We start from the raw sequence: 15,705 nt of genomic DNA, 5'->3' as shown, positions 1-15,705 counted from the left end.
AAAACAATTCATACTATCATAAATATTTGTTGACTAGCTTAATTACCCCAGGGAAATGTGACTTCTCTCTAAACTCCTGCAGAGTTTTGGTGATAAAACTGATAGGGCATTTATGATATACATACTCATTTTTAAAAAATTTATTGCCAGTCTTGTTCCAGAGATAATATAAGATGGTTCTGCCTTGTACTACTGTGTGAATTATTAAAGACAAAAGCAATATGATCCCACTCAGTCAAGTACTGTGCTAGATAGGTGCGCACCAATTTTTTTTTTTTTTTTTTGAGACGAGTCTCGCTCTGTCGCCCTGGCTGGAGCGCAGTGGCCGGATCTCAGCTCACTGCAAGCTCCACCTCCCGGGTTTCCGCCATTCTTCTGACTCAGCCTCCTGAGTAGCTGGGACTACAGGCGCCCGCCACCTCGCCCAGCTAGTTTTTTGTATTTTTTAGTAGAGACGGGGTTTCACTGTGTTCGCCAGGATGGTTTCGATCTCCTGACCTCGTGATCCGCCCGTCTCGGCCTCCCAAAGTGCTGGGATTACAGGCTTGAGCCATCACGCCCGGCCACGACAAATATTTTAAGTGAACAGTATCCGCTTAGATTCTGTTCGTTTAAAATATTTAGAAATGGGCCAGACACAGTGGCTCATGCCTGTAATCCCAGCACTTTGGGAGGCCAAACCTGGCGGATCACCTGAGGTCAGGAGTTTGAGAACAGCCTGGCCAACATGACGAAACCCCTACTAAAAACGCAACAATTACTCAGGCATGGTGGCGCACGCCTGTAATCCCAGCTACTCAGGACGCTGAAGCAGGAGAATCACTTGAATCCAGGAAGCAGAGGGTGCAGTGAGCTGAGATTGTGCCATTGCACTCCAACCTGGGTGAGACAGCGAGACTCTGTCTTTAAAAAAAAAAAAAAAATTTAGAAGTGTTCCATTATCGGCTGGGCCTGGTGGCTCATGCCTGTAATCCCAGCACTTTGGGAGGCCAAGGCAGGTGGAACACGAGGTCAGGAGATCGAGACCATCCTGGCCAACATGGTGAAACCCTGTCTCTACTAAAAATACAAAAATTAGCTGGGTGTGGCGGCATGTGCCTATAATCCCAGCTACTCAGGAGGCTGAGGCACTTGAACCTAGGAGGTGAAGGGTGCAGTAAGCCGAGATTGTGCCACTGCACTCCAGTCTGGCAATAGAGCAAGACTCTATTTAAAAAAAAAAAGAAAAGTCCATTATCTCTACTGTTTTGCCCAAGGCAACCAAGTGATTAAAAGATTCCATGACACCTGCTTATGTGGCCATAGAGCCATTTTCTCTGAGTTTCCTAATTCTTTACAAGTACCATCACCCAAATTAATGGCAACATCCTCAGGGTCCTTACAACTTTAAGAAACCGAATATCCACAATATTGTTACCAACTTCACTCTGAACACTTCATATGGTTTAAAAAAGCATTTTATGTAAAAGGCTAATTCCATTATGCCAGCAGATAGTCCACATTCATACTACTTTGATGATCTGATTAAACTAAAATGTACTGAGTTATATTTTATGCCAAGCACTATCTTAGATGCTTTATGTAAAAAATATTCATTGTTAAGTCAGAATTCCATTTTAAAAACTCGAAGCAAACTCCTAAAGTAAAAATAGTGCTTTCTGGCTGGGCGCAGTGGCTCACACCTGTAATCCCAGCACTTTGGGAGGCAGAGGCGAGTGGATCACGAAGTCAGGAGTTCGAGACCAGCCTGGCCAGCATGGTGAAACCCCTGTCTCTATTAAAAATTTGTTTCAGGCCGGGCGCGGTGGCTCAAGCCTGTAATCCCAGCACTTTGGGAGGCCGAGACGGGTGGATCACGAGGTCAGGAGATCGAGACCATCCTGGCTAACACGGTGAAACCCCATCTCTACTAAAAAATACAAAAAACTAGCCGGGCGAGGTGGCGGGCGCCTGTAGTCCCAGCTACTTGGGAGGCTGAGGCAGGAGAATGGCGTGAACCCGGGAGGCGGAGCTTGCAGTGAGCCGAAATCCGGCCACTGCACTCCATCCTGGGCGACAGAGCGAGACTCCGTCTCAAAAAAAATAAATAAATAAATAAATAAATACAAAAATTGGCCAGGCGGCTGAGCACGGTGGCTAATGCCTGTAATCCCAGCACTCTGGGAGGTTGAGAAAGGTGGACTGCCTGAGGTCAGGAGTTCAAGACCAGCCTGGCAAACATAGTGAAACGCTGTCTCTACTAAAAATACAAAACAATTAGCTGGGCGTGGTTGGCGGGCACCCGTAATCCCAGCTACTTGGGAGGCTGAGGCAGGAGAATCACTTGAACCCAGGAGGCGGAGGTTGTGGTGAGCCGAGATTGCGCCATTGCACTCCAGCCTGGGCAACAAGAGCAAAACTGTCTCAAAAGAAAAAAAAAAAAAAATTGGCCAGGCATGGCAGCACGCGCCTGTAATCCCAGCTACTCTGGAGGCTGAGGTAGGAGAATCACTTGACGCCAGGAGGCAGAGGTTGCAGTGAGCTGAGACCGCACCACTGCACTCCAGCCTGGGCAACAGAGGGAGGCTCTGTCTTAAAAAAAAAAAAAAAAGTGCTATTTACTGGTTGTTTTTAGATTGACAATTTCAATGTAAGTTATAGTAGTACCTGTCCTCCGGTTCAGCAACCAGTCCAAAAATATTAAGTGAAAAATTCCAGAAAGGAACATTTGTAAGATTTAAATTGTGCACCATTCTGAGTAGCACAATTAAAATCTCTCACAATACCGGCTCCTGCTTCCTGGAATGTGAATCATCCCACTGTCCAGCCTATCCACACTGCATAAACTGCCCACTCATCAGTCACTTAGTAGCCATTCTGGTTACCAGATCAACTGTAGGGTATTGCAATGCTTATGTTTACATAACCCTTATTTTACTTAAATAATGGCCCCAACGCAAAAGAGTAGTAATGTTGGCAATTCAGACATGCCAAAGAGAAGCCACAGTGCTTCCTTTAAGTGAAAGAATGAAAGTTCTAGACTTAGGAAAAAGCATAACCTATAATAGGGGTTGGTACTATCCATGGTTTCAGGTATCCACCAGGGGTCTTGGAACATCCTCCTCGAATAAGGGGGGATACTACCATACCCTTAAAATCTTAATTTTTTAATTCAAGTTGTATTATTGGATTTATTTTTCAGTACTTAGGGGAGCATGGGAGCAAAGGATTGCTTTAAGAATCCTTTCCTCAACATGTAGAAGCCTGATTAGAAAATTAGGGAGAAGAACAAACAAGTCTAAAGCCGGTGGTTTAACAAGATAAATATATGAATAATGCAGCCTGGGCAACATAGTGAGACCCCGCCCCTAAAAAAAAGACATGAATAATGAACATATAGGTAACCCTCAGCTATAAGTTGTAAAACTTACATAGAAATAGGATATAGAAGAGTAGAATCGTGTCATGGCTCCAGAGCAAGACTCTCGTCTCAGCGCCAGCCCAGCCCAACCCAGCCCGACCCAGCCCTCACAGGTCCACCGTGGTGCATGCAAACCACCTCCCAGCCATGCGCTCCCTCCCGCTCCTCAGCTCCTTCTGCCTCCTGGCGGTGGCCTTGGCGACCGAGGTGAAGAAACCTGCAGCCACAGCAGCTCCTGGCACCGTGGAGAAGCTGAACCCTAAGGCAGCCACGCTGGCCAAACGCAGCGCCGGCCCGGCCTTCAGCCTGTACCAGGCCATGGCCAAGGACCAGGCGGTGGAGAACATCTTAGTGTCGCCCGTTGAGGTGGCCTCGTCGCTGGAGCTTGTATCGCTGGGCGGCCAGGCGACCACGGCGTCGCAGGCCAAGGCAGTGCTGAGCACCGAGCAGCTGCGCGACGAGGAGGTGCACGCCGGCGAGGGCGAGCCGCTGCGCTCACTCAGCAACTCCACCGCGCGAAACGTGACTTGGAAGTTGGGCAGCCGTCTGTAGGGACCCAGCTCAGTGAGCTTCGCTGATGACTTCGTGCGCAGCAGCAAGCAGCTCTACAACTGCGAGCACTCCAAGATCAACTTCCACGACAAGCGCAGCGCGCTGCAGTCCATCAACGAGTGGGCCACGCAGACCACCGACGGCAAGCTGCCTGAGGTCACCAAGGACGTGGACTGCACGGACGGCGCCCTACTTGTCAACGCCATGTTCTTCAAGTCACACGGGGATGAGAAATTCTACCACAAGATGGTGGACAACCGTGGCTTCATGATGACTCGGTCCTATACCGTGGTTGTCATGATGATGCACCAGAAAGGCCTCTACAACTACTATGACAACGAGAAGGAAAAGCTGCAAATCATGGAGATGCCCCAGACCACAAGCTCTCTAGCCTCATCACCCTCATGCCCCACCACGTGGAGCCCCTCGAGGCCTTGAAAAGCCGCTAACCAAAGAGCAGCTGAAGATCTGGATAGGGAAGATGCAGAAGGCTGTCGCCATCTCCCTGCCCAAGGGTGTGGTGGAGGTTCCCATGACCTGCAGAAACACCTGTCTGGGCTTGGCTTAACTGAGGCCATTGACAAGAACAAGGCAAACTTGTCACATATGCCACGCAAGAAGGATCTGTACCTGGCCAGCGTGTTCCACGCCACCGCCTTTGAGTTGGACACAAATGGCAACCCCTTTGACCAGGACATCTATGGGCACGAGGAGCTGCGCAGCCCCAAGCTGTTCTACTCTGACCACCCCTTCGTCTTCCTGGTGTGGGACACCCAGAGCGGCTCCCTGCTGTTCACTGGTCGCCCAGTCCAGCCTAAGGTTGACAAGATGCGAGATGAGTTGTAGGGCCTCAGGGTGCACACAGGATAGCAGGAGGCAGCTGAAGGCTTCTGAGACACATGGGTGCTACTGGGGTTGCGGGGGAGGTGAGGTACCAGCCTTGGATACTCTATAGGGTGGGGGTGGAAAAACAAACCAGGGTTCCTGTGTGCTTGAATGGACCTTCCCAGCTAGAATTTATTCCACTTGGACATGGGCCCCAAATACCATGATGCTGAGCCCAGAAGCTCCACATCCTGTGGGACCTGGGCCATAGTCATCCCGCCTGCCCTCAAAGTCCCAGATCAAGCCTGCCTCAATCAGCGTTCATATTTATAGCCAAGTACCTTCTCAACTGTGAGACCAAATTGAGCTAGGGGTGTCAGCCAGCCCTCTTCTTGTGACACTAAAACACCTCAGCCGCCTCCCCAATTCTATCGCAGTCTCTCCCAACTACAGAACTAGGTGCTGCGGCCCCTGGGACCAGGCATCCCCAGAATCACCTGGCCCCAGTGAGGCAGATTGAGAAAGAGATCACAGAACGGGCTTCTGGGCAGACTCTGGTCAAGAATGGTACCATGGGGATGAACTTTTTGTTTTGTTTCTTTCTTTTTTAGTTTTTCAAAGATGGGGAGGGAAGGGGGAACATGAGCCTTTGTTGCTAGTCAAACCAAGAACTTATTTGTACAATTTTTCAATAAAATGTTTTCAACAACAACAACAACAACAACAACAACAAGAAAATAAACAGGCTATAACCAGCTGGGCACAGTGGCTCGTGTCTGTAATCCCAGCACTTTGGGAGGCAGAGGCAAGCGGATGACCTGAGGTCAGGAGTTCGAGACCAGCCTGGCCAACATGGTGAAACCCCATCTCTACTAAAATACAAAAATGAGCTGGGCATGGTGGTGGGCACCTGTAATCCCAGTTACTCAGGAGGCTAAGGCAAGATAATCTCTTGAATCCAGGAGGCGGAGGTTGTAGTAAACCAAGATTGCGCCATTGCACTCCAGCCTGGGTGACAAAAATCAAACTCCTTCTCAAAAAAAAAAAAAAAAAAAAAGGCCGGGCGCGGTGGCTCAAGCCTGTAATCCCAGCACTTTGGGAGGCCGAGACGGGCGGATCACGAGGTCAGGAGATCGAGACCATCCTGGCTAACACGGTGAAACCCCGTCTCTAATAAAAAAAAAAAATACAAAAAAAAACTAGCCGGGCGAGGTGGCGGGTGCCTGTAGTCCCAGCTACTCGGGAGGCTGAGGCAGGAGAATGGCGTGAACCCGGGAGGCGGAGCTTGCAGTGAGCCTAGATCTGGCCATTGCACTCCAGCCTGGGTGACACAGCAAGACTCCGTCTCAAAAAAAAAAAAAAAAAAAAAAGGAAAAAAAGGAAAAGGGGCCGGGCGCGGTGGCTCAAGCCTGTAATCCCAGCACTTTGGGAAGCCGAGACGGGTGGATCACAAGGTCAGGAGATCGAGACCATCCTGGCTAACCCGGTGAAACCCCGTCTCTACTAAAAAAAATACAAAAAACTAGCCGGGCGAGGTGGCGGGCGCCTGTAATCCCAGCTACTCGGAGGCTGAGGCAGGAGAATGGCGTAAACCCAGGAGGCGGAGCTTGCAGTGAGCTGAGATCCGGCCACTGCACTCCAGCCTGGGCGACAGAGCGAGACTCTGTCTCAAAAAAAAAAAAAAAAAAAAGGAAAAGGCTATAACCTACAAATGGCTACAGATCTCCCTTGGGAAGGAGGGGAAAGGGGAGGACCTAAAGTAATTTTTCTCTTTCTACAAATTTAAGTATGTTTGAGCTCAAGTTGCCAAAATGTTGCTGAAATGAGCTTTATTTTACCTGTACCCCAGGATTTTTGCTCTAGATCTCTTTAGACAGGCTTACCAGGATAATGACCCTTCTCCATGTACTTAACTATATCTGCATTGTTCAAATGTGTGCTTTTATTTTTATGCACTGTTTTCTTTGTAGCTACATATTGTAATGTAAGACCTCCCTCCATCCTTCTTAGAAATAGATTAGCTATAATTATTGACATGTCACTAGATTTAAAGGTAACTAACACTAAAGCATTGGTGTAACGTATCATAGACATCCAATAAACAGAGGCCCTTAAACTACCACTGCCACCAAACACATTCTTATTCTGTAGGGAGGGAGATGGAATTGAACAGGGAGCAAAATACCTACATGGTTTATTTTTTTTATTTTAAGATGTTAAATAAGATTTTTATTTCAAATATCTGTTAGACTACCAAAGCGTTTGTGCAGTAGTAACCATTATAGCAGATTACTAGATTAGGAGGCAAAAAAACCGAGGACTCAGTCAGGCTCTGCTAAGAACCAGGTGTGATACATGGTCAGATTATTTAACATCTATGGGTCTCTGCTTCTTCAAGTTTAAAATTGAAATAATTTATACAGGCATTGACAGTAAAATTAGATATGTTAAAGTACTCTCTACAAGTGTACTGATTATACATTTACAGGAGACAGTTTCTGTAATGCACCCACTAAGCATCTGAAACAAAACAGGCACAGTGATCTACCTATAGCATTAAAAAAAAAAAAAAAGCTATACATGCATACATACTTTTTTTTTTTTTTGAGAAAGGGTCTTACTCTGTCACCCAGGCTGGAGTGTAGTGGTGCAATCACGGCTCACTGTAGTCATGAACTCCTGGGCTCAACCAATTCTCCTGCTTCAGTCTCCCAAGTAGCTGGGACTACAGGTGCACAGTACCAAACCTGACTAATTTTTAAAATTTTTTGTAGAGATGAGGTCTCCCTATGTTGCCCAGGCTGGTCTGGAACTCCTGGGCTCAAGCAATCCTCTTGCCTCAGCCCCCAAAGTGTTGGGATTACAGGCATGAGCCACTGTGCCTGTCCTACATTTTATTTTTGTAAGATCTTTTTAAAAGGAGTCCTACAGCTAGCCAGGTCAATAGAGATAATCTAATCTGTAGCTGATCTAGCCTATAATATTTGGTCCATGAAGGATTATCTTCATATTTTGCAGTCTGGCTTACAAAGTGTTTAAAAAAAATTTTTTTCTATCCTGGCTAACATGGTGAAACCCCGTATCTACTAAAAATACAAAAAACTAGCCGGGCGTGGTGGCGGGCGCCTGTAGTCTCAGCTACTTGGGAGGCTGAGGCGGGAGAATGGCGTGAACCCGGGAGGCGGAGCTTGCAGTGAGCCGAGATCACGCCACTGCACTCCAGCCTGGGAGACACAGCGAGACTCCGTCTCAAAAAAAAATAAATAAATAAATAAATAAAATAAAAAAAATTTTTTTTAATTTGTTGTACTGTTTAAAAAATTAGGAGCAATTAAAAATATACAGTTCCTGCTTTTCCTGAAAATTAAAAGATGTAGTTACATCGGGCCTGCAATTAGATAAGGAAGTAGTAGACCAAAACAGAGTAGTGGCTGTCCCTTTTAGAAGGGCATATACCCTTCTAATACACTCCATGGTTCTACCTGCTCCTAGTCCCTTTATACGAACCAACTTTATTCATTTACATTAAGAAACCCAGTACCCACTGGCAGTCACTCCCCATTTCCCCCCAACCCATCTAGCCCTAGACAAACACTAATAATGATCCCTTTTTTTTTTTTTTTTTTTTTTTAAGAGATGAGGTCTCACCATGTTGCCCAGGCTGGTCTCAAACTCCTGAGCTCAAGTGATCCTCCTGCCTTGACCTCCTAAAGTGCTAGGACAGGCATAAGACACGGCACCCAGCCTAATAATAACCAATTTTAAAGAAGTGACTAACAAAGTCACTGGGACCGCTGGACTATTCAAAACTGACACAAGGCCAGGCACTGTGGCTCATGCCTATAATCCCAGCACTTTGGGAGGCCAAGGCGGTTGGATCCCTTAAGCCCAGGAGTTTGAGACCAGCCTGGGCAACAAGGTGAAACTCTGTCTCTACAAAAAATACAAAAATTAGCTAGGTGTAGTGATGTATGCCTTAGTCGCAGTTACTTGGGAGGCTGACATTGGGGAGCACTGCTTGAGCCTGGGAGGCGGAGGTTGCACTGAGCCGAGATTGCACCACTGCACTCTCCAGCCTGGGCAACAGAGTGAGACTCCGTCTCCAAAAAACAAATTAAAGAAACTGATACTAAAGAAAGTCAGCATTTTCAATCAATTTTATTATTAAAACATTTCTGTACCCCATATTAGGCATAAAGTCACTAAGAACACAAGAAATTCAGTATTATCAGTGAGAGATTAAAGGGGAAAAATACAGTATACACTTTTCCCCCTATAAGAGAACTTATTATTTCAAACTCTAGGGATTCTTCTATCTATAGACTACTGATCTCAACAGAAGACAGATGATACTAGACAACTGCTTAAAACAGCTGCTGCAAAGGAATTAGAATATATGATACTTAATAGAATTCTTACGGCAAGATGTGGATTTGGGGGTATAAATCATGTAAATTATACCCATTTTTAAAAAGTAGTTTTCAAGAAATTGTTTCTGTTTTGAACTGAAAGAAAAAATAGTTTCAAGTTTGTTTATGGTTAAGTAGCTAATGCTTTGCAATTACTACAATTCCCCTCAAGAGCCCTACAATGAGTTTACTATGTTTTTACATTTGGTGAAAAGCATGAGCAATCACCTAAAAATAAACATAACAAAATTTTAGAACCTAGTTATCTTAAACCAGCGCAAGTATTACTTTCTCTAAATATAGAGGTTTAATTTTGAAAGACTTCTCAGTAACAGGTGGTAACCAATGTTGGGTTTAAATTCAGTGCTTTATTTTTAAAATCTCGGTCTGACCAAACTGCAGGAAGTTGTCGTTTTCAGATTTTTGTCACATTGCAGTCATAAAACACTTTCAACAAAATATATTTCACGTGTTCAATCAGAAAAATAACTGTTACAATCAGTTTTCGCAAATTACCAAGATGACAGAGATTCTTTCAGTCCCTTTGGGAACTGTCGCCACCATGGGACCAGGAATTATTTCCAAAGGAGTGACATCCAGAAAGCAAAGAATGACTAAAACAGTAATTTCATTCACTGTAATCAAAATTATTAACATGTAATTAATTGTGCTACCTGAATAATCTTCCAAGACTTTTTGTGATAGATGGCAATTAGTATCATCTCCCTTTTTACAAATAAAGAAACTGAGGCACAGATCATTTAATTTATTCAAAACCATGATATAAATTTGTTTTAGAAAGTGATCGGATAGCCATATATTGGCTACATAATTCTATACCACTAGTTTTATCTAATCAAATCTCACATAAGCAAGTGGCTAACTTAAAAGACTGTAATATGGCCGGGCGCGGTGGCTCAAGCCTGTAATCCCAGCACTTTGGGAGGCCGAGACGGGCGGATCACGAGGTCAGGAGATCGAGACCATCCTGGCTAACACGGTGAAACCCCATCTCTACTAAAAATACAAAAAACTAGCCGGGCGAGGTGGCGGGTGCCTGTAGTCCCAGCTACTCGGGAGGCTGAGGCAGGAGAATGGCGTAAACCCGGGAGGCGGAGCTTGTAGTGAGCTGAGATCCGGCCACTGCACTCCAGCCTGGACCACAAAGCGAGACTCCGTCTCAAAAAAAAAAAAAAAAAAAGACTGTAATAGACACAGTACCACCCCTCATTGCTGGTGAAATCTCAATTAGTCTCTTTGGTCTGGATGTTATGCAATATTATTAAGTGGGTTACTTCCAGAATCCCAATGTAACTTTAGTTCGCCTCGTAGTAAAACAATCTTATGGCTATGTCTTGCAGCAAAAACAGCAAGAATCACTATAAAAATGTCTCCACAGTTGAGCATCTGAACTTGTCAATAACAGAATTCATTATACCTCCTGACAAAATCTGCCCCTCCACTTCTCTTCTTTGGAAGTGGGGTGAAAATACCATTCATGCAGTCACTCAGAACTAAATGAGAAAGCATCCTAGAGGCCTTCTTCTCCCTTAATCCCAAACGTAATCAACAGATCCAGACAATTTAATCTCCCAAATAATTGCCAAATTTCTCCTCTCCTATCCTCATTCCTACTGCCACTGCTCTGGCTATTCAGCCCCATATCTTCCACCTATTCATTACATATCTCATACCTGTTCTCCTGGCCTCCAGTTATGCCCCCCATCAAACCATCTTCCAGATTGTAGAGACAGATCACTCTTTTGAAAGCAGTTATAGCAATGTTGCTCCCTTATTTAAAACCCTTCAGTGGCATCTAATCACCTACACAGAGTACAAAGTCCAAACTCCTAAGGATGTCCCACAAATCCTTCTATAATCTAGCCCCTTCCTCGCTCTCCAGTTTAGTCAACTTCTTAGACCATTTTATTTATCTGTGCATTCATTCACGTTGTGCTCTTAAGCAGCCTCCTCCACTATCATCAAACTTCCCTTTACCTGCCTACCTCTTACTGATTATAACAACAAATGAGGTCTTTTCTGGTCTCCCCCAATATGATCAGATGTCCCTTCCGTGTCTGCATCATACCTTTAGCATATCTCTATTATTACAGTTAATTATGTTAATAATTATTACATGATAATTATTTAACTATGTCTATTTCCCCTAATAAAGTATAGTCTCTTTGCGGTCAAGGAATGTGCTTGCCCAGGCAGAGCAGCTCATACCTGTAATCCCAGCACTTTGGGAGACTGAGGCAGAAAGATCACTTGAGCCCAGGAGTTTAAGACCAGCCTGGGCAACATACGGAGACCCCATCTCTATAAATAAGTAAATATATAAAAATTAATGGGGCATGGGGCATGGTGGCACACACCTGTGGTCCCAGTTACTTGGGAGGCTGAGGTGGGAGGATCACTTGAGCCCAGGAGGTTGAGGGTACAGTAAACCATGATGACACCACTGCACTCCAGCCTGGGCGATAGGGTGAGACTTCATCTCAAAAAAAAAAAAAAAAAAAAAAAGAAAAAAGCAATGTGTCTTATTAGTGTTTTTATATGTGGGTTCTAAGACACTGCCTGGGGCCAGGCATGGTGGCTCATGCCTGTAATCCCAGAACTTTGGGAGGCCGAGGTGGGCGGATCATTTGAGGCCAAAAGTTCAAGACCAGCCTGGTCAACGTGGCGAAACCCCATCTCCACAAAAAATAAAAAAATTAGCTGAGAATGTTGGCACACACTCTATAATCCCAGCTACTCAGGAGGCTGAGACATGGGAATTGCTGGAACCTGGGAGGCAGAGGTTGCAGTGAGCCAAGATTGCACCACTGCACTCCAGCCTGGGCAACAGAGCGAGACTCTATCTCAGAAAAAAAATAAAAATAAATAAAACAGTGATTGGAAATAATATTCAATAATTGTTTAATAAATAAATATTCCTACACTATATTAAAACTCTATAAAAGCATTTGATATCATTTGTGGTAACAGGTGGTAGAAACTATTTATCAGGGTAATTTGATTACTTAGGAAAATTGTGACAAGAGATGGTGGTGCCCTGAGTCACTGCTCCTGGGCACCAAAATGATGCAAGTTTGTATTACTCAAATGAATTGATATGGACACAGATATGGTCACAGTTCCAAGAGGAACCTTTATCCAATCCTCAAGAAATATTTTTTGAGAGACTTGTATGAGCTGGGCCCTGTTTTATGCACCAGGAATATAAGTGAACAAAACAGACAAGTTCAGCCAGGCACAGTGGCTCATGCCTGCCATCCCAACACTTTAGAGGCCGAGGCAGGATTGCTTGAGCCCAGGAGTTTGAGACGAGCCTGGGCAACATAGTGAGACCTCATCTCTACAAATAAACAAAATTAGCTGGGCATGTTGGTACGTGCCTATGGTCCCAGCTACTTGGGGGGCTGAGGTAGGAGGATTTCTTGGGCCTGGGAGTCTGAGACTGCAGTGAGCCATGATCACGCCACTGCAGTTCAGTGTGGACAACAGGGTGACAAAGTAAGACCCTGTCTCCAAAAAAAATCCCAAAAAACAGATAAAGTCACTGCCCTCATGGCACTATTATTTTAATGGGAGGAGATAATTAATCATCAATAAGCGGTAGTTTTAGATGATGATAATCACTACAGAAGAATAAAGCCAGGTGCAAGGCTTACTTTACATTGGATGTTCAGAGAAGGCTTCATTCAGAAGGGAACATTTGAGGTGAAACCTAAAATAACTTGGAGTCGCTTACGTAAAAATCAGGAAGAACAGGGTTCCACGTGAGCACATTAGCCCAAAGGTGGAAATGAGCATGGCATAATCAAGCCATCAAACATGGACAGGTTGGCTGGCATAGTAGGCGAGAAGGAGGATAGTATAAGAGGAAAGAAAGGTAGGGGCCAGATTATGTAAGGTGTACTGGGCCACATAAAAGTATCCAAATTTTACTTTTAAGTGAAGTAGAAAGTCATTAGAGGATTTTAAGTGGGGAAAGTATATGCTATGATACATGTCTTTAAAGTTCACTCTCCCAGTTCTGTGAGAAATGGATCACAGCAGGTGGGTAAAAGTGCAAAGAGGGAGATCATTTAGGAAGCTACTGCATTGAACTGACCAAAAAAATGCTGACTTGGAAAAAATGTTTCCTTTCATGAGGGTTAATCAGAATAATGTAAATTAACTGCTAAATTCAGTGTCTGGTATATAAACACTCAACAATATATTATACTATTATTATTAGTTTATACCTACAGAAAACTCTTCTTATTCAACACGATATGAACATCAAAACCCTTGAGACAGTAACTTGGGAGGTATACAATGACCACATACCCAAAGTTTAAGAAGTAGAACTCTATTATTTATTTAACAAAATGTGTTGAGGATCTACACTGTGCAAATTGTAAACTGGTTTGCTGAGCCATTATGGGGAAACTAGATTAACAGATCAGTCATCATAGAATACTAGATCTGGAAGGGATCTAGACGAGTTCAGCCCCTCACTTTACAAAGGACAAAAGAGCAGCCCAGAGAAAGAAACTGTGGTTCCCCCTAAACTAAAAAGTGATAGGATCATACCTTAGGTTGCCCCAAGGACACACTTTGAATAGCTAAAGATTTTCATTAACAATATAAAACCACAAGTTTTAAATAAAATGCTATCTTAGCAGTACATTAATGTGCTATACTAAGAAAAATGTAATATGTATATAAAGCCCTGGATACAGTGCTTTGTATGGGGTAAACACTCAATAAATGGTTACTACCACTTTCAGCAGCTAAGAAAAAAGTCTGTTTGGTCTTTGGAAGGCTGAGAGCGAGTGGTCTACCTGACATCAACTACCTGACTTGATGATAGTAGAGCCACAGGAATTTTAATCTAATTCAATTCTTTGATTTTCCAGATGGAAAAAGTGAGGTCTAAAGGGGCTAAATTCAGGAGTTCAAGGCTGCGGTGAGCTATTATCATGCTAGTGCACTACAGCCTGGGTGACAGAGCAAGATCTTTTCTCTAAAAAATAAAGAAAAAGCCAAAATCATAATAATAAAGGAACTAAATGACTTGCAAAGCCACCCACAGTGAATTAGAGACAGAGACAGAGCCAAAGCCAACCCACATATAGTGGGTTTCCACTATATATCACAGATCTGCAGTTTAGCAATAAGGTAGTGTTTCAAACTTTTATAAAAGGGTAACAAGAACATAGCTGCTGTACTGAACTTTTTCACTCCTTTTATTAAGGCCACCAGTGAGCTATGAATTTGACATAAGGAAGAATCACACCAACAATCAGACTGTCAATATATAATCCATGAGTTAACAACGAAACAGTCTTAGGAACGCAATTCTATCATGGACACCTGATGAATAGATGAGAGTTCACCTGAGCAGCTGTTATATGCACTTCAGTAGAGAGACTACAAAGCCTCTCTACTTGTAGAATACAAATACAAAGAAGATGCTTTAAAACATTTTCCAAAGCACACTTAAAATGTGACAATAGCTGCCGGTCACTAAGAAGCTAAACGGAGATAAACTCTCTCGGCATACAGCAACAGAATGGTTTATTTTAAGCAAAGACTAAAAGGAGTCTAATAAAATTATTGGGAGACCAAGGCTAAAAGCCACAAATGCAGGAAGAGTTGTAGCAACCAATCCAAAAAAGTTTAGCCTTTCACAAAGAGTAGAAAGGCCCGCTGCGGACTGTGGACTTTCAGGTCCTTTTGCATTTAAGATTAGGGTGGCCTTCCCCTAGCCTCGAAATAAAAAATTGTCTCTGAAGCGGAGAGACAACGAGGCAGGGCATGAAGAGGAATCCAATCTATTTCTTGTAAATTAAATTCAACTCAACAAATATTTCCTGAAAATCTACTGTATGCAAGACATTGTGAACGATGCTTGCCTTACCTTAAAGGCTTCAAAATTTTATGGGATAAGGGAAGAGAATGGGCTTCCCGGAAGTACACAACCCAAGGCCGAACAGAAGCGCCGTAAGAGAGGTGCCGCACGGTCAGGGTTATCGGTTCAAAAGCAAGAGGACATTGGGACTCAAGAGTTTAGTCTCCCAAAGTGAGAGAAGTGGCATTCAAGATAATTGCTGAAGAAAAGGCAGAGATATGGGGATGAAAGGTAGGAGAGTAGGCGAACTTTAGGAAGAACCAAGAGAGGCCAACTCCCGGTTCCTTCACAACTGCCAGTTTCCTCCCGCGCTCAGCGGACGTCACGCGCACCCCTGTCGGAGGGCAGGCGCCACGGTTCCGGACCAGACCTACCCCTCCTCTATTCTCCCCGCCCTTTCTCACCTCGGTCCAAACTCCTCGGTCTGTCCTGTCTGAGAAGAGGAGAAGACAGTGCCGTCGGGAGTGAGCCCCAAGGCCCGCAACTTAAGAGCCCTGTCAACCCGGGAGTCACCGGCGGCGGCCAGGTCGCATCTCCATGGCAACGCCACCAAGCGCCAGTTCGAACGCCCGCGCTGTGGCCCGCGCGTCGCCAGTCCCGCACCACCCACCAAT

General features: G+C 44.5%; 1 protein-coding gene and 1 pseudogene across 5 annotated transcripts in view; one reads left to right on the top strand and one right to left on the bottom strand.

Annotated features, from left to right (window-relative positions):
• KIF24 (kinesin family member 24) overlaps nucleotides 1-15,639 on the bottom strand; it is a 91,272-nt gene extending 75,633 nt beyond the window's left edge. For all 5 annotated transcript variants that reach the window (XM_045373379.3, XM_074017262.1, XM_005581468.5 and 2 more), the window contains exon 1: nucleotides 15,496-15,639. The gene's annotated coding sequence lies outside the window, so the exon portion shown is untranslated. The remainder of the gene's footprint in view (nucleotides 1-15,495) is intronic.
• Nucleotides 3,548-4,859, top strand: LOC102143312 (serpin H1 pseudogene; annotated as a pseudogene).
• Nucleotides 15,640-15,705: the final 66 nt, after the last annotated feature.

Source organism: Macaca fascicularis, chromosome 15 (genome assembly GCF_037993035.2).
Source record: "Macaca fascicularis isolate 582-1 chromosome 15, T2T-MFA8v1.1".
NCBI classification, from domain to species: Eukaryota; Metazoa; Chordata; class Mammalia; order Primates; family Cercopithecidae; genus Macaca; species Macaca fascicularis.
Note: the sequence above shows the minus strand (reverse complement) of the source record. Positions and strands in the feature narration are given on the sequence as shown.